General features: G+C 41.1%; 1 pseudogene; it reads right to left on the bottom strand.

Annotated features, from left to right (window-relative positions):
- Nucleotides 1-4,376: 4,376 nt before the first annotated feature.
- LOC103017890 (periodic tryptophan protein 1 homolog) lies at nt 4,377-22,941 on the bottom strand (annotated as a pseudogene).
- Nucleotides 22,942-23,770: the final 829 nt, after the last annotated feature.

Raw genomic sequence — 23,770 nt, 5'->3', positions numbered from 1 at the left:
TTTTTAGCCATTATTAACAAAGGAACATTTACTTATCCTACATGGAAAAATGGCAAGGGCTTGATTATAATACCAATGAAATATTTGTCTTTACCAATTAAAAACAACTCATATTTTTATGAGTGATTCAAGTCACTTAATATTTATTTTAAAGATGCAGAAAATTGCTTACTTGAATTAATTCACTGTAAAAAATGACCAGTCTACCTCTATGAAACTCTTCTTTTGTTTGGGAGAAAAATAAATCTAACCAAGAAACAAAGTTGTAATTCTCCAAGCCTTGTCCACAATGTGTTAATGATTGCAACAGCATTGGCTCTTTTAATGTAAGTGAAAGATGTGACTCTCGAGTTCCAGGCAATACCTGACTGGATAGGACACACCTCAGAAATTACTCATTGCCCCTTGGGGACCCTGGTGGGGCCCAAAAGCCCCTTGAGCCCAGCACATCCTCAGTAGATTCACTAGGACAGAGACCCAGGCCTGAGGATAGCACGTGAGATGCCACCTGTAGGCTAGACAGGGTGAGTGCCCCAGCTGAGCTCCACATCACCATCTGGGAAAACAGGAGGGGAGAGAAGCCTTTAACAATCTGCCATTACCCCAAAGAGGCCTTGCTTAGTTGCAAGTTACTTTTCTACACTGGAATTGTGTGTCTTACAACCCGAAGAAAAGGAGTGACCTTAATGGACCAGTTTACTTCCCAACTCTACTGAGAGTGCAAACTTGAGTGCCACCTTATGTCAATTACATGGACAAGAAAGGAGACACATTTTCACAAAACACAAGATGGCAGAACAGAAGGACCTTGAGCTCATCTCTTATGAGGAGATTAAAAATTAAGGGCTTCCCTGGTGGCGCAGTGGTTGAGAATCTGTCTGCTAATGCAGGGGACACGGGTTCGAGCCCTGGTCTGGGAGGATCCCACGTGCCACGGAGCAACTGGGCCCGTGAGCCACAATGGCTGAGCCTGCGCGTCTGGAGCCTGTGCTCCACAGCGGGAGAGGCCGCGGCAGTGAGAGGTCCACGCACCGCGATGAAGAGTGGCCCCCGCTTGCCGCAGCTGGAGGAAGCCCTCGCACAGAAACGAAGGCCCCACACAGCCAAAAATAAATAAATAAAATTTAAAAAAAAAAAAAATTAAAAAGACTGGAACCTACCAAAAAAGATGTTCTACATCCAAAAACATAAAGAAGAAACCCAACAAGATGATAGGAGGGACACACACATGATATAATCAAATCTCATAACCCCCGGGTCGGCAACCCACAAACTGGGGAACAATTATATGACAAAAGTTCTACCACAGGAGAGTTCTGAGCCCCTCCTCTGGCTCCTCAGCCTGGGGGTTTGGCATCAGGAGGAGGAGTCCCCAGAGCATTTGGCTTTGAAGGCCAGCAGCGCTTGAGTGCAGGAGCTCCACAGGACTGGGGGAAACAGAGACTCCACTCTGGGAGGGTGCACACAAGGTCTCATGTGCACCAGGACCCAGGGCAAAAGCGGTGACTTCATAGGAGCCTGGGCCAGACCTACCTGCTGGTCTTAGAGGGTCTCCTGTGAAGGTGGAGGGCAGATGTGGCTCACTGTGAGGACAAGGACACCAGTGGTGGGTGCACTGGGGAGCATCCATCAGTGTGAACTGTCCTGGAGACTGCCATTTTGGGACCAAGACCTGGCCCACCCCAAAAAGCCTGTGGACTCCAGTGCTGGGACACCTCAGGCCAAACAATAGGGCAGGAACACAGCCCCACCCATCAGCAGACAGGCTGCCTAACAACTTCCTGGGCCCACAGCCACCTCTTGACATGCCCCTAGACATGGCCCCGCCCACCAGAGGGCCAAGACCCAGCTCCACCCACCAGTGCCCAGGCACTGGCCCCTCCTACCAGGAAGCCTGCACAAGCCTCTAGACCAGCCTCACCCACCAAGGGCAGACACCAGAAGCAAGAAAACTAAGATTTTTCAGCAGAAACTGCAGGCCAGAGGGGATGGTACAATATATTTAAAGTGATGAAAGGGAAAAACCTACAACCAAGAATACTCTACCCAGCAAGGCTCTCAGATTTGATGGAGAAATCAAAAGCTTTACAGATAAGCAGAAGCTAAAAGAATTCAGCACCACCAAACCAGCTTTATAACAAATGCTAAAAGAACTTCTCTAGGCAGAAAAGGCCACAACTAGAAACACAAAAACTACAAATTGGGAAAGCTCACCAGTAAAGGCAAACATATAGTAAAGGTAGAAAATCATTCACATACAAATATAACATCTAAACCAGTAATCATGAGAGGAGAAGAGTGCAAATGTGGGATATTCGAAATTAAGAGACCAGCAATTTCGGACTTCCCTGGTGGCCCAGTGGTTAAGACTCCATGCTCCCAACGCAGGGGGGCCCAGGTTCAATCCCTGGTCAGGGAACTATATCCCACATGCTGCAACTAAGAGCCCGCATACTGCAACTAAAGATCCCACATGCCGCAACTAAAGATCCTGCATGCCGCAACAAAGATGCTGTGTGCCGCAACTAAGACTTGGTGCAGCCAAATAAATAAATAAATGTTAAAAAAAAGAGAGAGACCGGCAACTTAAAACAATCATATATATATACAGACTGCTATATCAAAACCTCATGGTGACCACAAACCAAAAATCTATAATAGATATACCACCACATACAAAAGAAAAAGGAATCCAAACACAAACTAAAGATAGTCATCAAATCAGAGTATAAGAGAAAAAAAAGAGGAAAGGAATAAAAAAGACCTACAAAAACAAATCCAAAACAATTAACAAAATGGCAATAAGAATATACATATCAATAATTACCTCAAATATAAATGGATTAAATGCTCCAACCAAAAGACACAGACTGGCTGAATGGATACAAAAACAAGACCTGTATATATGCTGTCTACAGGAGATGCACTTCAGATCTAGAGACACACATACAGACTGAAAGTGAGGGGATGAAAAAAAAGGAATTCCATGCAAATAGAAATCAAAAGACACCTGGAGTAGCAATATTCATATCAGACAAAATAGACTTTAAAATAAAGACTGTTACAAGAGACAAAGAAGGACACTACATAATGTCAAGAGATCAATCCAAGAAGATATAACAATTGCAAATAACATGCACTCAACATAGGAGCACCTCAATATATAAGGCAAATGTTAACAGACATAAAAGGAGAAATTGACACTTATACAATAATAGTGGGGAACTTTAACAACCCATTTTCATCAATGGACAGATCATCCAGACAGAAAATCATTAAGAAAACACAGGCCTTAAATGACACATTAGACCAGATGGACTTAATTGATATTTATAGAGCATTCCATCCAAAAGCAGCAGAATATACATTCTTTTAAAGTGCAGATGGAACATTCTCCAGGATAGATCACATGCTGGGCCACAAAGCAAGCCTCAGTACATTTAAGAAAACTGAAATCATATCAAGAAGCATCTTTTCCGACCACAACACTATGAGATTAGAAACCAACTACAAGAAAAAAACTGCAAAAAACAAACACATGGAGGCTAAACAATATGCTACTACACAACCCATGGATCATTGAAGAAATCAAAGAAGAACTCAAAAAATATCTAGAGATAAATGAAAACGAAAACACAGTGATCCAAAACCTATGGGATGCAGCAGTTCTAAAAGCAGTTCTAAGAGGGAAGTATATAGCAATACAAGCTTACCTCAGGAAACAAGAAAAATCTCAAATAAACAACCTAATCTTACACCTAAAGCAACTAGAGAAAGAAGAACAAACAAAACCCAAAGTTAGTTAAAGGAAAGAAATCATAAAGATCAGAGCAGAAATAAATGAAATAGAGATGAAGAACACCATAGAAAAGATCAATGAAACTAAAAGCTGATTCTTTGAAAAGATAAACAAAATTGATAAACCTTTAGCCAAACTCATCAAGAAAAAAAGGGAGAGGGCCCGAATCAGAAATGAAAAAGAAGTCACAACCGGCACTACAGAAATACCAAGGATCATGAGAGTCTACTACGAAAAACTATATTCCAATAAAATGGACAGATTCTTCACACAGATCTTCACATACCTGTCTGCTGATGCAGTCACAAGACAGCCCTTGATTTGACTGCTTAGATCAAGACGAGAAATTTCATCATTGTGCGCGTTAAGTGTAAAAATTGGCTTATCTGAACGTGCATCCAAATTATATACAAAACCGTCATCTGTACTGGCCAAAAAATGACAAGGTGAAAAGTGATTCCAAGTCACTCTCAATCTGCCCACTGAATCGCCACATTTGATGGCTTTCCTCTGGACTTCAGCAGTCATACAAAGCCACTGACTTACCATATGATCCAGAAATCAGAGTCTATGTTTCAAATGGATGAAACTAGAGAGTCTGGATCTTGTCTGTATGTATGGCAAGGCTGGCTGCTGGTTTCCCCAAGGACGTATCCCACAGAATAACAGTGTTATCAGCTGATGCACTGGCCAGCACATTTCTGATCAGCTTATTCCAAGAAAGGTCAAGGACAGCATCGGTATGCCCATCTGCTGAGGAATTCATCTTTCCTTTCTTTTTCTTCTTTTTTGATAGCTTACTTCTAAGTGTAAAGACTGGCTCTAAAGAGTTCCACTATATCAAAATCCCACACTTCAATAACGGGGGTCATGTTTCCCACAGCAATGTAATTTCCAGTTGAATCATCTGGGCTAGGATCAAAATTCAGCCATTCCACACTCAAAGGGTATGCAGACAACAGGATATCCTGGTGGACATAAAGAGAATCTTCTTCTTGATTATAAACAGGTACCTCTAAATTGCATTGGTCCTGTTCAGCTCTGCCACAAACTATGAGAATGTCATTGGGCTTAATCAAGATACTGCTCCGTATCTTTCAGAGTAACATAAGGATCTTGATCATTACTCCCATAGACTGTAAGACCCAAAAGAGATTCACCAAGAGTTTCAGTATCTGGGTCACCTTCTTCATTATATTTATCTAATTCATACTCGGCCAGCTCATCATCATCCAGCATCCTGTCATCCTCTGGGTCACCGTCCTCCAGGGGCTCCCGAGGTCGGGCCTGGGTACAGGCACCCTGCATGCCATCTTCTGAAGGATCGCCTGTCTCCTCTTCATCACTGCCACCTTCTTCTTGTAATTTTTCCTTTGCTTCAGCAATGAGACGTTTCACTTCTTTTTTACTAAGCTCTACAGATTCTTCTAGGTAGAAGAAATGGACAGGGGCTTCCCTGGTGGCACAGTGGTTAAGAATCTGCCTGCCAATCCAGGGGACACGGGTTCGAGCCCCAGTCCGGGAGGATCCCACATGTCATGGAGCAACTAAGCCTACGCGCCACAACTACTGAGCCTGCGCTCTGGAGCCCGCGGGCCACAACTACTGAAGCTCGCAGGCCTAGAGCCCATGCTCCACAGCAGGAGAGGACACTGCAGTGAGAAGCCCGCACACCAGAACAAAGAGCAGTCCCCACTCGCCGCAACTAGAGAAAGCCCCTGCACAGCTACAAAGACACAACATGGCCAAAAAAAAAAGAAAAAAAATCTTAGTAAGAAAAGAGTGTAAAGTAACCTAGTAATAATTTTTTAAAAAAAGAAAAGAAATGGACAGATTCTTAGAAAGGTACAGTCTCCCAAGACTTAACCAGGAAGAAATAGAAAATATGAACAGACTAATTACAAGTACTGAAATTGAATTTGTGATTTAAAAACTCCCAACAAACGAAAATCCAGGACCAGACGGCTTCACAAACGAATTCTACCAAACATTTAGAGAAGAGTTAACACCTATCCTTCTGAAACTATTCCAAAAAATGGCAGAGGAAGGAACACTTTTGAACTCATTCTATGAGGCCAGCATCACCCTGATACCAAATCAGACAAAGATATCACAAAAAAGAAAATTACAGGCCAATATCACTGATGAACATAGACGCAAAAATCCTCAACAAAATACTAGCAAACCGAATTCAACAATACATTAAAAGAATCATGCACCATGCTGAGTGGGATTTATCCCAGGGATGCAAGGACTTTTAAAATTTATTTATTTATTTTATTTATTTATTTTCTTGGCCATGCTGCACAGCTTGTGGGATCTTATAGTTCCCTGACCGGGGATCGAACCTGTGCCCCCTGCAGTGGAAGTACAGAGCAAGGACTTTTCAATATCTGCAAATCAATCAGTGTGATGCACCACATTAACAAATTGAAGAATAAAAACTATAAGATCATCTCAATAGACACAGAAAAAGCTTTTGATAAAATTCAACATCCATTTATGATAAAAACTCTCCAGAAAGTGGACATACAGGGAACCTACCTCAACATAATAAAGGCCATATATGACAAACCCACAACTAACGTCATACTCAGTGGTGAAAAGCTGAAACCATTTCCTCTAAGACCAGGAACAAGACAAGGATGTCCACACTTGTGACTTTTATTCAACATAGTTCTGGAAGTCCTAGCCATGGCAATCAGAGAAGGAAAAGAAATAAAAGGAATCCAAATTGGAAAAGAAGTAGTAAAACTGTCACTGTTTGCAGATGACATGATAATACATATAGAAAATCCTAAAGACGCTACCAGAAAACTACTAGAGCTCATCCATTAATTCAGTAAGTCTCAGGATACAAAATTAATACACAGAAATCTGTTGCATTTCTATACACTAACAATGAAAGATCAGAAAAGAGAAATTAAGGAAACAATCCCATTTACCATCACATCAAAACGAATAAAATACCTAGGAATAAACCTACCTAAGGAGGCAAAAGACCTGCACTCTGAAAACTATAGGAAGCTGATAAAAGAAATTGAAGATGACACAAACAGATGGAAAGATGTACCGTGTTCTTGGATTGGAAGAATCAATATTGTGAAAATGACTATACTATCCAGTGCAATCTACAGATTCAAGGCAATCCCTATCAAATTACCAATGGCATTTTTCACAGAACTAGAAAAAATAATTTTTAAATTTGTATGGAAACACAAAAGACCCCGAATAGTCAAAGCAATCTTGAGAAACAAAAACAGAGCTGGAGGAATCAGGCTCCCTGACTTCAGACTATACTACAAAGCCATAGTCATCAAAACAATATAGTACTTGCACAAAAACAGAAATACAGATTAATGGAATAGGATAGAAAGCCCAGAAATAAATCCATACACCTATGGTCAATTAATCTATGACAAAGGTGGCAAGAGTATACAGTGCAGAAAAGACAGTCTCTTCAATAGGTTGTGCTGGGAAAACTGGACAGCTACATGTAAAAGAATGAAATTAGAACATTCTCTAACACCCCACATAAAATAAACTCAAAATGGATTAAAGTCCTAAATGTAAGACCAGATACTATAAAACTCTTAGAGGAAAACATAGGCAGAACATTCTTTGACATAAACCACAGCAATGTCTTTTTGGATGTGTCACCTAGAGTAATGGGAATAAAAACAAAAATAAACAAATGGGACCTAATAAACTTAAGAGCTTTTGCACAGCAAAGGAAACCATAAAATGGAAAGACAGCATACAGAATGGGAAAAAATATTTGCAAATGATGTGACCGACAAGAGATTAATCTCCAAAATATACCAAAAAGAGAATACTGCTCAATATCAAAAATACAAACAACCCAATCAAAAAATGGGCAGAGGATCTAGATACACATTTTTCCAAAGAAGACATACAGATGGCCCACAGGCACATGAAAAAATGTTCAACATTGCTAATTATTAGAGAAGTGCAACTCAAAACTACCATGAAGTATCACGTCACACCGGTCAGAATGGCCATCATCAAAAAATCTACAGGGCTTCCCTGGTGGCGCAGTGGTTGACAGTCTGCCTGCCAATGCAGGAGACACGGGTTTGAGCCCTGGTCTGGGAGGATCCCACATGCCGCGGAGCAACTGGGCCCATGAGCCACGATTGCTGAGCCTGCGCGTCTGGAGCCTGTGCTCCACAACAGGAGAGGCCGCGATAGTGAGAGGCCCGCGCACCGCGATGAAGAGTGGGCCCCGCTCGCTGCAACTGGAGAAAGCCCTTGTACAGAAACGAAGACCCAGCACAGCCAAAAATAAATAAATAAATTAATTAAAAAAAAAATCTACAGATAATAATTGCTGGAGAGGGTGTGGAGAAAAAGGAACCCTCCTACACTGTTGGTGGGAATGTAAATTGGTACACCACTATGGAGAACACTCTAGAGGTTCCTGAAAAAACTAATAGAGTTACCATATGATCCTGCAATCCCACTCCTGGACATATATTCAGAGAAAGCCATAACTGAAAGAGGTATGTGCACCCCAATGTTCATAGTATCACTATTTACAATAGCCAAGATGTGGGAACAACCTAAATGTCATTGCCAGAGGAATGGATAAAGAAGATGTGGTATATTTATATAATGGGTTTTACTCAGCCATAAAAGAGAATGAAATAATGTCATTTGTAGCAACACGGATGGACCTAGAGATTATCATACTAAGTGAAGTAAACCAGACAAAGAAAGACAAATATTATATCGCTTATATGTGGAATCTATATTAAAAAAATGATACAAATGAACTTATGTACAAAACAGAAATAGACCCACAGACACAGAAAACAAACTTATGGTTACCAAAGGGGAAAAGGGGGAGGAGGGACAAATTAGGAGTTTGGGATTAACATATACACACTACTATATATAAAATAGATAACCAACAAGGACCTACTGTATAGCACAGGGAACTATACTCAATGTTTTGTAATAACCTATAAGGAAAAAGAACCTGAAAAAAATAGATATTCATGTATGTATAGCTGAATCACTTTGCTGTCCTCCTGAAACTAACACAACATTGTAAATGAACTATACAAAGGAAGGAAGGGAGGAAGGGAGGGAGGGAGGGAGAGAGGGAGGGAGGGAGGGAGAGAGGGAGGGAGGGAGGGAGGGAGGGAGGGAGGGAGGGAGATGTGATTCTCAACAGTTCCTTACATTGAGTAAGGAATAGTTAAAGGAAGTATTACAGAGCCACGCTTTACCTCTGAGCTGTACAATCTGACAACACATATTTAAACTTTATTCTGGAGTTTTGCTACCCAAACTTCCCCTATTTTTCATTTCTTGAGTCAATCCATTCTTGGCCATCTGGAGCTAGGTCTCAAGTAATTTTTTTTTCCAAGAAGAGTGTATAAATGCCATAACTTTTGAGGCTTGGTATATCTGAGGATATATTTTTGTTACATATACTTATGAGAGCTATCTAAACACCATGGGAATTGCCCTTGGCCTCACTTCCTGTTCATTTGGATGACAGCTGACTTTCCATCTCAGATCTACACCTAGATGGCAGGCTGATTTTGCACAGCTCGTAGTCTAATTCCTACTGGTTTTCATCTAATACTACTCAAAGACTTTGATACAGTCTTCCCCGCCTGTGCTCATGCTACCATTAGTTTCCACATCCAGTCTCTCATTTTGTCAGTTTTCAAGAAATTTTGATTTCTGCAACGATGTAGGAAGAGGTCTTGATGGTGTAGATCAGGATCTCTCAACTTCGGCGCTCTTGACATGCGGGGGTAGATAATTCTTTGCTGTGGGGGGCCGTCCTGTGCCTCATAGGATGTTTGGCAGCATCTCTGGCCCCTGCCCCTTAGATGCCAGTTCCACCTTCCCCACACGCTGTGACAACTAAAAATGTCTCCAGCCATTGCCAAATATCCTGATGTAGAGTGGGCCCAGCATCCCAGCTGTCTCCGAAAGAGGCAGCTGCACTTAGAAGTATGGCTGCCCCATTTCCTGGTTGGTGTCCCTCTTGTATTTTTGATCCAGGCAACAGTTAATAAAGAGAGCCGAGAATCTTTTTATTTTTAGGTAGGCATGCCTGCCCGTTTCTAATGGCATTATACAGGCAGTCCACCAGGCGTGTTCCCAGTCCAGTGCTGTCATCCTTACAGCTCATGACTCTTCCTCCCAACTCCTGAGATTAGGTCAGCTATGAGTGCCAAATACTTATCTTATGTGTCTTCATAGTTATTTTAATGTGACAGAGACTACTGAAACCTTTTAAACAGGAACACATCAAAATCTTTAAAAGAACTTCTGATTCATTTAGCAATATTCTTAAATAGAACATAATAATAGGTATAAATGTTAATAGGTATAGTAGGTGGTTAAGAGATTGATAGCATGGTATATGGTATTCTACTTTTGCTAAGGGGTAGCTATATCTTATAATTACATACTTAATTTTTTCTCTAATTTATAGTATATATATATATTTTTTTCCTTAATGGCAATACTATTTTTTTGATAAGTTGACATGCCGTTTTTTTTTTCTTTTTACCTTTTGACCCCCTTCTCCCATTTCTCCCACCCCAGCCCCCCATCTCAACACTGATCTGTTTTCTGTTCTATGAGATTTTTTGTTTTGTTGTTTTTGTTTTTTAGATTCCACATATAAGAGAGACAATATGGTATTTGTCTTTCTCTGTCTGACTTATTTCAGTTAGCATAATGTCCTCAAGGTTCATTGATGCTGTCATAAATGGCAAGATTTCCTTTTTTTTAATGGCTGAATAATATTCCATCATCCTTTGGTATCCGAGGGAGACTGGTTCCAAAATTCCCATTGGATAACAAAATCCATGGATGTTCAAGTCTCTTATATAAAATTGTGTAGTATTGCATATAACCTATGTACATCCTACCATATACTTTATTTTTTAAATAAAAATTTTATTCAACACTATAATGCAATAACCTTGCCTCTGCCAGAGATTTGCGTTTAATTCTTTTTTAAAATTTTTATTGGAGTACAGTTGATTTCAATGTTGTGTTACCTTCTGCTGTACAGCAAAGTGAATCAGTTATACATATACATACATCTGCTCTTTTTAAGATTCTTTTCCCATGTCATTATGGAGTATTGAGTAGAGTTCCCTGTGCTATACAGTAGGTCCTTATTAGTTATCTATTTTATATATAGTAACGTGTATATGTCAATCCCAATCTCCCAATTTATCCCTCTGCCCTTTTCCCCCTGGTAACCATAAGACTGTAGTGACTCTATTTCTGTTTTGTAAATAAGTTCATTTGTACCATTTTTTTCGATTTCACATATAAGTGATATGATATTTGTCCTTTTCTGACTTACTTCACTCAGTATGACAATCTCTAGGTCCATCCACATTGCTGCAAATGTCATTACTTAATTCTTTTTTATGGCTGAGTAATACTCCATTGTATATATGTACCACATCTTCTTTATCCATTCATCTGTCGATGGGCATTTAGGTTGCTTCCATGTCCTGGCTTTTGTAAACAGTGCTGCTATGAACACTGAGGTGCATGTATCTTTTTGAATTACGGTTTTCTCTGGGTATGTGCCCAGGAGTGGCATTGTAGGATCATATGGTAACTCTATTTTTAGTTTTTTAAGGAACCTCCATACTGCTCTCCATAGTGGTTATACCAATTTCCCACCTACAGTGTAGAAGGGTTTCCTTTTCTCCACACCCTCTCCAGCATTTATTGTTTGTAGATTTTTTGATGATGGCCATTCTGACCGGTGTGAGGAGATGCCTCACTGTAGTTATGATTTGCCTCCCATATACTTTAGATCATCTCTAGATCACTTATAATACCTAGTACAATGTAAATGCTATGTATGTAAATAGTTGCAGGAGTGAGGCAAATTCAAGTTTTGCTTTTTGGAACTTTCTAGAATTTTTTTTCAAATATTTTTGATCTGTGTTTGGTTGAATTTGTGGATGCAGAACTTGTGGATTAGAGGGCTGACTGTATACCACAACTTCTTTATGCACTCATCCACTGATGGACACTTAGGTTGTTTCCATATCTTGGCTATTTTAAGTAATGCTTCAGTGAACATGGGGTTGCATATATCTATATAATTTATAGTATATTAAAGTTAACAGAGTTCTAAAACCTAATGAACAGAAAACATTGGTGTTGCAGAATTGATTCTGGGCCAACCTTTTCTCTTTTTTCTAGCCCACCTGCATAATTTACCATATTAAGCAGTCCTTTACACAAGGCACTTCAGAAAATAAAAAGAAGTAATAGTGGTGTGAGAAAAAAGGGAAGAGATGGAAATGGCTCAGTCTATCTTCTTTTGCTTCCCTCAGCCCAGGGTGGAGATTCGCAGTTTGGGCTTTCTTTCCCTCTGGGTGGACATGACTTACAGTGGATATGGTGTTGGTGTCTTTTTCTCTGGTTCTCATCTTTCCTATCCTGGAGAGAGACTATCTGGATTGGCTCACAGAGCACCATCCCAGGGTGTACCATCTGGTGCAGCAGGTCTGGTGAACATGCAGAGCCTACACAGTGTTCTTGCCCTAGCTCCTGCCCATCAGAGCACAATCAGGCTTCACTCATTCCTTCTCCCCAACGCTGTTACAACAGAAATGGGGTGAGGGACACTTAGCTCTCACTTCCTTATTTCCTTCAAAAACTCACTCAGTAAGAGGAGCTGGGGAATCTATTGACTTTCTCAAAGATTAATTTAATAAATCAAAACATTCTTCTGATTGGGTGGTGTTGACCACTGTAGAGTTGTTTTTGGTTCATGATCTATTCTGAGTGAAAACACACTGTCTGAACCCTGAATATTAATAGGGCCTTAATTTCTATTTTCAAGAAGAAAAGGGCCATAAAAATTATTGATAAAGAAAAATCTCCAAAATCCAGACTAATGCCTGCTTTATCTTTTTCATCTCAAATACCAAGGTTAGAAAGACACAAATTGAACTTTAAGGAGTATCCCATTCAATAAACAACAAATATTAAAATTTCTCATGATTTTACAATATACTCAAAGTAGCAGGCCAGTTTTACAGCTAGAGCCATAGTATATCTACAGATAGCAATAATATATATATATTTTTGGCCACGCTGCTTGGCATGCAGGATCCAATTCCCCAACCAGGGATCGAACCCGTGCCCCCTGCAGTGAAAGCACAGAGTCCCAACCACTGGACCGCCAGGGAAGTCCCCAGATAGAAATAATATTAAAACAATGTTTCCCATCTTGTGCTCAGTAAGTGATAGAATTAAATAAGAATGTTCTCTAAATTTTTATTTATAAAAAAGGTCTATTAGTTTCGGCATCACATAATGAAACAATGAAATTTCTAGCCTTTAATCCACTCACCAATTGCCTTTGCTTTACACCGGGTGTGTGTGTGAGGTTTCTTCCAAGATTCTTTCACAAACATCACAATGATCCCTAGGGAGGAGAACAGGTATTTTCCCCATTTTATTTTTTATTTATTTATTTATTTATTTATTTATTTATTTATTTATTTATTTATTTATGGCTGCGCTGGGTCTTCGTTTCCGCGCGAGGGCTTTCTCCAGTTGTGGCAAGCGGGGGCCACTCTTCATCGCGGTGCGCGGGCCCCCCACTACCGCGGCCTCTCCTGTTGCGGAGCACAGGCTCCAGACGCGCAGGCTCAGTAATTGTGCCTCACGGGCCCAGTTGCTCCGCGGCCTGTGGGATCCTCCCAGACCAGGGCTCGAACCTGTGTCCCCTGCATTGGCAGGCAGACTCTCAACCACTGCGCCACCAGGGAAGCCCTTTTCCCCATTTTATAAATGATGAAGCCAACAGTCAGAGAAATTGAAGTGATCCATCTAATCTACCATACAAGGCAGGATACAGGCAGGGCTGGAACCCAGACTAATCCAGCGGAGTCTTTTCTGCTACACTGCACTGCCTGCGTGGTAAGTCACTTCACTTTATCAAGCAGTGAAAGACACTAAAACCAAAAATCATCTTTGACCGAACCAAACAGACTCATTTTCTGATAATTTAACTTGGTTAATTTATTATGCAAAACTTTATTAACAATTTATTTGTTTGAAAAATCTATACCTTCCCGGTAAATAAATTTTGCTAGAAAATGAGATTGTTGATTTTTCTTTGAAGGTCTTGAAGGTCTACATTTGCTACTAGAAGATCTGTTTAGATTTAATGCAAGAAAAACTGATTATTAACAAAAATGTAGTAATAGCTGAGCTGGTGATTCTGTTCTTATTATCAAAAGTCAGTTAAAAACTAATAATTATGTTTCATACTCTGCTCCACTCTGCAGCCAACCCCTGTCCTTAGAAACATACATTTCAATATTTGAGTTACTTGTGAAAAATCACAAGTTAAAATCTGAGATTATGAAGCCCGGCTTTAAACTTCAAAATAAAACATAACTATTGGTATTGTTCTTTAATATTTGAACAAAAAGAATGTTTGATTTGGAGATGCCAAAGCAAGCCCCAAATGCTGCATGCTCTTCATTATGGTTTAATTTAAAGACAGCTGTGAAATAGCTTTATACTAATTTGATTTTTTTTTATATTAAATAAGAATGAAATGGAAATTGGTGATTTACTCGACAGATATTGGATGCTGAAAATTAAATAATTGTTCTAAAAGCATTAGCTCAACACTGATTTGAAATGCCTGCTTTGTAATTAGTCATGAGTGAAATGTATGTTTAGTTCAAGTTGTGTTTTTGTTTTATATTAGCATGACTTGATTATAAAGTAAAGGAAAGGGGCTTCCTTGGTGGCGCAGTGGTTGAGAGTCTGCCTGCTAATGCAGGGGACACGGGTTCGCGCCCTGGCCTGGGAGGATCCCACATGCCGCGGAGCAACTAGGCCCGTGAGCCACAACTACTGAGCCTGCGTGTCTGGAGCCTGTGCTCCGCAACAAAGAGAGGCCACAATAGTGAGAGGCCCGCGCACCGCGATGAAGAGTAGCCCCCGCTTGCCGCAACTACAGGAAGCCCTAGCACAGAAACGAAGACCCAACATAGTAATCAATCAATCAATCAATCAATCTTTAAAAAAAAAAAAAAAAAAGTAAAGGAAAAATACAATCCAAATATCTCTGCAAGCCCCTGAGTTCCTTTCATCCTGAAACACTAGTTAGGTTGATTGTTTTTTAAAACTCTTCTTGTTAGTCTCTTAATTGTAGATATTCCTTACTATTCTACTTTCTAATTGGGCAAATCTGATCTTGATAATACAGTAAATGAAGGTGTGTGTGTGTGTGAAAAATCAGGAAGCAATCAACTTTCAGGTTAAAAAATTAGTAAAGAAGACTTCCTAAGTGAAAGTTTTAAGGTACCTATTGCTTCTTTTAAAACAAAAACTTCCAGTACATTGATTTTATTGGCTGAATGATGATGGATTTGTGGCTTCTTGGAATGGATTCTTTGGTTTCACTGAAGTCAGTGCATTCATTGAGCATCTACTCTATGGCTGGTCCTATGTAAATGGAGAGCAGTCTGGTTCAGTCTGGAAGACATGTGCAGCTTGTTTTATTTCTCAATCCAGGCGTGGAGTATAAGTGAACTAGTTACATATCACTCTACCCCTACATGGGGCAAGCTAAAGCTCTCCCTGATGGAGAAACTCGGTGGAATTCTTTTTTTTTTTAATTAATTAATTAATTAATTAATTAATTTATTTATTTTTGGCTGTGTTGGGTCTTCGTTTCTGTGCGAGGGCTTTCTCTAGTTGTGGCAAGCGGGGGCCACTCTTCATCGCGGTGCGCGGGCCTCTCACTATCGCGGCCTCTCCTGTTGCGGAGCACAGGCTCCAGACACGCAGGCTCAGTAGTTGTGGCTCACGGGCCTAGTTGCTCCGCGGCATGTGGGATCTTCCCAAACAAGGGTTTGAACCCGTGTCCCCTGTATTGGCAGGCGGATTCTTAACCACTGTGCTACCAGGGAAGTCCGAGACTTGCTTTTATGTGCTGGCATACTCTAAGCAAGCTGACTGAATATAAAGGACCAAGGACAAAATAGACAATATATCGTGAAGAAGCTACATGAATAACTTTAGTGCCAATGGCTCTTCAGAATCGTATTTTGCATTAATAATTTGGGATCATCACCAGCATAGTAGGTGCTAAGTGTTTAGCCATTAGATAATATAATCTAGAGTGTCCAGTGATCTGCTTTTTTATTCTTTTTCTTTTTGTTTTTTTGATTGCCTTCTTTTTAAGCATTTTTGTCTATATTCTAAAACAAATCAGGGACTTCCCTGGCGGTCCAGTGGTTAAGACCCTGTGCTTCCACCGCAGGGGGCACAGGTTCAATCCCCGTCAGGGAACTAAGATCACACATGCCACGCGGCTAATGAATAAATAAATAAACAAATCAAATAGGGCTTGTTTCTCTTACCATCTAGTACTGTCACATATGTGCCTAAGCATATATATATTTGAAGCATACTTTTATATGTGAAGCATGAATACCTCACTTTGTGTTCTGTTTTTATTCATTATCTCACATCTATTTTCTTTTTCCTTGTTTTTTAAATTTTATTTATATATTTTTAATAGGTAATAACATACACATGGGTCAATATTCAAGAGGAGCAGAAGGGAAGACAGCGAAAAGTCTCCTTCCCTCCTGTGTCCCCCAGCTACCTAGCTCTCCTCCCCAGAGTCAACTGATGTTATAAGGTTCTTATATTTCCTTCCAGAAATAGTTTACTAACATGCAAGTACATACATATAAATGGTCTCCCCTTTTACCTCATAGCCTACTATACACATCTTTCTGGATCTGGTCTTTTTCACTAAACAGCACACCTTAGAGTTCATTCCATGTTGTCTAGACTTTTAAAGAATTGCCTGGGATTTGTCAGCCCCTAGATTACTCCAGCACGCCACTGACCACAGCCTCTCCCTCACTTCCCCTACACATACTTTCCTGCCCCGTCATGATCTCCCATCTCCTGACTCCTTACTATTCTATCAGCTGCTTTTATCTCTTCCTGTCACCATTATTTTGAATGATCCTCAGTTGCCTTGGTGCATTGCCTCTTTGCTACACGTTCTTCCATGGATTAGTCCAAACATCCTCTTCCATTTTCTTACACCTGGGCTGCTGGTGCTCTAGGGAAAAGTATACTAATGTGCAGATTAGTGCCACAACACATTTATGATAACTAATCTCACAGGTCCCACAGGCCCAGAAGTTATACGGCCCTAATAAGCTCTTCAACTCATTGCCTCCAGTCACTCTTCCCACCAGAATGATTTTTCAAACATGCAAAAATCCCACTAATTCAATCAATCCCTTCACCCAAGGTAACCACTAATCCACTCTGTCACCACAGATCAGTTTGACCTGCCTTAAAACATCATGTAAATCGAACCATACAGTATCTACTCTTTCGAGTCTTTTTACTCAGCATGTTTTCAGGTATATCCATGTAATTACATGTCTCAGCAGTTCATTCCTTTTAACGCTGAGTCATATTCTCTTGTATGAATTTTGTTGTTGTTGTTTTAAATCTGTTCACCAGTTCTTCACTTCAGAGATACTTTCATCTTCTCTATTTTCTCTATCCTCTCTGAAACTCCTACTGGTCAGACGATGGACTCCTGGACTGATAAATATCAGTATCTTTTCCTTACTGTTGTTTAATCTTTGACTTTTTTTTCTATACTCTGGGAGATTCCTTTGAATTTATCTTTTTTTTTTTTTGAAAGGACTTTATTTTTTTAGAGCACTTAGGTCTACAGCAAAATTGAGAAGAAGGTACAGAGATTCCCCATATACCTTCTGTCCCCACACACGCACAGCCTCCCCATTATCAACATCACTCATCAGAATGGTACATCTTTTTTACCAAGGATGAACCTACATTGACACATCATAATCACCCAAAGTCTAAAGTTTACCTTAGAGTTCACTCTTGGTGTTGTACATTCTAATTCTATGGGTTTGGACAAGTGTATAATGACATATAGCCATCATTATAATATTACACAGAGGGACTTCCATGGTGGCGCAGTGGTTAAGAATCTGCCTGCCAATGCAGGGGACACGGGTTCGAGCCCTGGTCCGGGAAGATCCCACATGCCGCGGAGCAACTCAGCCCGTGCGCCACAACTACTGAGCCTGCGCTCTAAAACCCGTGAGCCACAACTACTGAGCCCGTGTGCCGCAACTACTGAAGTCCACGCGTCTAGGGCCCATGCTCCGCAACAAGGGAAGCCACCGCAATGAGAAGCCCGTGCACCACAACGAAGAGTAGCCCCTGCTCGCCACAACTAGAGAAAGCCTGTGCGCAGCAACAATGACCCAACACAGCCAAAAATAAAAACATATATATATAGTAAAAGAAAAAACAATCATATGAGTATTTCCCCTGCCCTAAAAAATCCTCTGTGTATACATTAATTGTAGACACTTAATGACAGCCAAATGACACTGTCCTAAGATTTCTCAATACATCTAAAAGAGAAAAGTGGTGGGCACCATCATACAATACTGATGTGATACTAAAGGCACCCAAACTTGAAACTTCACAGTGGCAGGCTGTATAAAATTTGTGTTGTGAGGTCCTTAGGGGAAAAAAAATATAAAATCTATCACATCAAACTAATATTGATTTGGATGGAATTGCCTTTATAGTTGTGCTTATATTTAATTAGTAAATTTGTTGGTTTCCATGGTTTCATAAGAGATATAAACACAAGAAATGTACACCAAGATTTATGCTTATAGATCTTTAAATAACATCATAACAATAGCCATGGTCTACACTGAGCGGAACACAGAGAATCTTTTCCTTTACAGAAGGATCAACATATTACTCAAAGAAGGGGCACAGGCCTGGAATTGTCAAGTCTTTGTAAACAGTGTGACAGGCCTAGACAGCGATCGGGATCCTGACCTTTAGCCAACATGTGACCTTGGGCAATAGTTTCCTCATTTGTGAAGATGGTAATGCCAACAATGCTCTCCTTGGGATTTGTGTGAAGACTAAGCAAAATAATATATTGAAAATTCCTACCTGGTACAGGGCCTGGCCCACTGTAGGTCTGCTTCCCCTCCACAAGAGATAGTTCCTATTTCCTCAGTTTTCATCAGGTATCGGCCACAGATAAGCCAATGAGAAAGCACTCCAGAAAACGCTGCCTCCTTGGCCACTCACTGCAACCTAAAAATATAGGGAAAGACTAAATGAAGGAAAAACTGCAAAAGAAATCATTCCTGTAGAAGACAGTTTTGGGAATTCCCTGGTGGTCCAGTGGTTAGGACTCGGTGCTTTAACTGCCAGGGAACTAAGATCCTGCAAGCCGGGCGGTGCGGACAAAAAAAAAAAAAAAAAAAGACAGTTTTGTCAAGAGCGCTGATATTCATCTGCTCAGCCTTAGCACAGCCATGAACTATGTACCATCCAATCAATATTAATTAATTAAGAGGAGGAAGTGAAAAAAGTGATGGTCCTCATTCCTATGAATGCCTTGTTGACCTAAATTCTGACTTAGCTCCCCTACAATGATTAAATTCACTCTGTGTTCTATAGATACAGATTTATTCTTTCTTAAATATTGAGTTAGAATTTCCAGTTGCCCGCAATTATGACTGAAATCACCATCAAGGTATTCTTTCTTGGGCAAATGCTGGGAACAAAGGAATGTATTACTGACTTCTTATTGGACTGTATGCATATGTTTTTATCTATTATTTTAAAATTCTGTGTGGTATATTTTATTTCATCCCTATTTTGTGCGGAAAAGAAAAACACTTTGAGCTTTTGGGATAAGAGGAAAGGAAAAGGCTGCTATTTTCATAAGACAGCTACTTCATAATTAGCTTATTCTGAACAAAGGAATTGTTTCCAAGCATCAGCTCGGGGAAAAGTAAGCATTGTTGACGCCAATTTCATGAGACTGAGGACCAAAGGAAGATTCAGAGCAAAAAACCAGAATACCATGTGATTCTTTGGGAGTGGCCAGCAATTTACCCTAAGGAACAATGCACAAAGCCCCAAAAGAGTCCTTAAACCTCCAATGACTCATTTTCTGAGAAACAGTGTTGGTCTCAAATCCAGTGTAACTCAAATAATTTGTAGTATAAGAGTAGAGGTCGCTAGACTCATGAAAATAATAAAACTGTACTTTCCTCTCATTTTTAGTGGCACATTAGATTCTCCACAGCTGGGAAATTTTTAAAAAGGAAGGGAAAAGCTATGTTCTATTTAAGGCATTAACAGGAGTTCAAATTTGGGTTAATATTGACATGAAGTTTTAGTTTTTAACTCTAGCCTGTTTTATGTTTTCAGAATTTCTTAGTAAACATTTACCACGAAAATATATTGATTTTTCTGTACAATATTGCATTGTGAGATTATTCTTTCTTTTCCTTCAAGAGAAAATGAACTCTCAAATCCTCAAAAATAAAAACCCTGGAGAAAAAAAGAATTTGCTTAGAAGAATGCCATTATCCTCTTGTAAATCCTTTCCTTTCTCTTATTCTGAGTCCTGCTGTCTCATGCACTGACAATAATACAACATAGTTTCAGTGTGGTGATTGGTGCTATAAAAATGCAGAGTTAAACAGAAACCCACAGTAGCCTCCTTCAGTGTAAAGTTGGTTTCTGTCAACAGAGAAAGCCCAAAGTCTAAAAGCATAGGAAAGCAAAACTCAGAACTAAACATTTTCTGGATCCTGATTATTTTTAAAAGAGAAGCATCGGATGCTATATTTTCAAGCACAGAATGACATAGGAGGAAAGTTTGTAATCACTACTGAGGAGTGGTCAAGAAACGCATTTAAGAAAGATTAGACATAAATAATTTTCTGTTACCAAATATGATTAAATAAGGGAATATATTACCTTGAGACACTGGTAAAAAATCTTTCTTTAAAAATCCATCAAGTCGGGCTTCCCTGGTGGCGCAGTGGTTAAGAATCCACCTGTCGATGCAGGGGACACAGGTTCGAGCCCTGGTCCCGGAAGATCCCACATGCCGCGGAGCAACTAAGCCTGTGCACCACAACTACTGAGCCCGTGTGCCACAACTACTGAAGCCCACACGCCTAGAGCCCGTGTTCCTCAACAAGAGAAGCCACCGCAATGAGAAGCCCACGCACCGCAACGAAGAGTAGCCCCCTCTCACCACAACTAGAGAAAAGCCAATACGCAGCAATGAAGACCCAACGCAGACAAAAATAAAATAAATAAATAAATAAAAAATTTTTTAAACGGGGCTTCTCTGGTGGTGCAGTGGTTGAGAATCTGCCTGCCAATGCAGGGGACACAGGTTCAAGCCCTGGTTTGGGAAGATCCCACATGCCGCGGAGCAACTAAGCCCATGAGCCACAACTACTGAGCCTGCGCGTCTGGAGCCTGTGCTCCGCAACAAGAGAGGCCGCGATAGTGAGAGGCCCGCGCACCGCGATGAAGAGTGTGCCCCGCTTGCCGCAACTAGAGAAAGCCCTCGCACAGAAACGAAGACCCAACACAACCAAAAATAAATAAATTAAAAAAAAAAAAATCCATTCAGTCCCTGGGATGTGATCTCACATCTCCGGGAAAATTAGATGTGATTTACCCAGAAAAGAGAAAATAATAGCACTGAGGAGCTTTCCTTTCTCTGTCCAACCCCAGGAATTGTGATTTGACAAAAATTAAATTTAAAAATTAGCACTGAATGTTTCTCTTCTTTACAACGTTTTCCTTATAGTTAAATATTTGTTTTTAAGTTATAGTATCCCATGTCAACACAAATGGTCCAGCTCCTGGGGACTTAATTTTAACTGTGAGCAAGGTTTATGATATAACTCACCCCACTTCAGACATCTCTGATCTGAAATTTACTCCCAATCTTTAATGAAGACTAAAAAAGACAGAGGCATTTCCAGAAGGCCACTGTTGTTGTTGTTTTTTTAAAATAACAATTTCTGACTATAAATGTTCCAAAATTTACTTGGAAAACACAAAAAAGAAAATTTAAATTACCAATAACAAAAAGATAAGTACTATGAATATTTTTCTCTCCTGGATGTATGTGTTTGTATTTCCCTCCAATCATTCAGAGATATAAATCATCTACATATTGGGGTCATACTCAGCATTATATCAAATTTGAAAAAAATTAAATATCCATCAAAAATATGATTTTAAAGTCTGCACGACATTTTGTTACCGTGGCAGTATTATATTTATTATTAGTTAGTCTCTACTGTTGGTAAATGTGGACAGCTTAAAAGATTCACAGGTAAAGTGCTAAAATAACACGTCCTTAGGTTGCCTTTGACACTTGGGAAAGCACAATTTGCCTGACAAAGTTAAGGACAAGCAAATTTAAGCAAGAAAGAGATGAAGCAGAGCGGAAACAGGAATTCGGGCGTCTGGATCCAGGGGATGAGGCCTAAGGCGACTGGCACCTTGAGCCTCTTAGACTCCTCCCCCAACATTTTACACGCATGACATCTAGCTAAAATGAGCGTTAAGCACCAATTCGGAAGAGAATAAAAAATACCAGGGGAGCGACAAGCCCTCTGGAGAATGAATCTGGAAGTGGCTCTGGGTGTGAGGAGAATCACAGATCTATACTGACATAGTATATACCCGCTAAGTGCATATGAGGTCCTTTTAACAGTCTGGAGTCTAAGTCTTGCCCCCAAACTATTGAGTCTTGGCGTCGCTTCTAGCGGCTGAATAGCTAACTCCTCAAAACAACAGTCTTGGGACCGAGGCCCGCTCGTTCTCAAACTTGGCAGCCATCAGAACCACTGGAGGAGGTGTCTTATAGGTCAGTTTATTTCGGCTCCGAGGCGCACACCACCGACGCTTTTGAGCCTGAAGGTTACAGGTGGCCGCGTACCTGCGTTCGAAACCCGAGCCGCAGGGGAAGGCCCCAGAGCCGGTCCCGGGAGGGACTGCGAAGCGACGCCCAGCCCAACGCGGTGTCTGCGGCCGGCGGGCCGGGCAGGGGGCTTGTCCGCGGACCCCGCCAGAGGGCGCCAGGACCTCGCCGCGCGCCCAGCGGCCCCGGACCTTAGGCGAGACCTGAAAACGCTCAGGTGCGACAGGAAGGGCGCGTGATCCCGGGCCGCGGCGGGCTGTACGGGCGCCTGCTCCAAACCCATCCGCGCTCCGGCTCCCTCGGCTATCGCCCGAGCGTAAGACCTTGTTTTGTGTTTTGTTTTAAAAGCCTTCTCCGCCCCCGTACTGCTTGAAGGCGTAAATGAGAGAGGGTGGGAGGGGTGAGAGGGGGAAATGGAGAAAAGAGGCGCTGGAAGGCTGAATGCCTTCTTTAAATTACTGCTGACACCTCGGTTCCAGGCCCCTACAATCTCAATCAACAATCCATTAGAACTCAACAGGAGTAAAACGAAATCCTCGTTTAAGTGTATTTATCCGATCTCCTTTCTCTCTTTCAAATGCTAAATCCATTTCAGCATATGCCCCCTTCTTTCTCTCGCCTTTCTCTCAAGACTGGCAGCCCATACCACTCTTGTAAATATGAAAGATGCTAATCATATGACATATCACGTCTCCGTCGGAGCCGGAATAAAGCCTTCAGATTTGGGATCATTGCCTCCAGACAACAGCTTCATCAGCCGGAAAGTTGGTTTTTTTCTCCTTTCCTTCAACTCTCAATCCCTTCTTTGTCTGGAGTAAAATGCAGCCGACTCGAGCCACCCAGGCCATATGGTTCACTCTGTATTTTCTTAGTTGAATTCTGAATTGTTTCTGTGACCTGCGAAGTTTTTTTGGAAGTGCGTATAAAGACATAGAAGAGCTACTTGTGCAGGGAGAGCTGCTGGGCGCGCCGCGGCCGCCCCCTCCCGGCCTGGAGCCCCGGCGGCTCCGCGGAGTGTAACACCGGAGACTGCGTCGTCGCGCGGGCGGGACCAACGACCAGCAGGCCGCAGCTGCCCGGTTCGCTCGCGGTGCGTACTCCGCGCCTTGCAC

Source organism: Balaenoptera acutorostrata, chromosome 5 (genome assembly GCF_949987535.1).
Source record: "Balaenoptera acutorostrata chromosome 5, mBalAcu1.1, whole genome shotgun sequence".
NCBI lineage: Eukaryota > Metazoa > Chordata > Mammalia > Artiodactyla > Balaenopteridae > Balaenoptera > Balaenoptera acutorostrata.
Note: the sequence above shows the minus strand (reverse complement) of the source record. Positions and strands in the feature narration are given on the sequence as shown.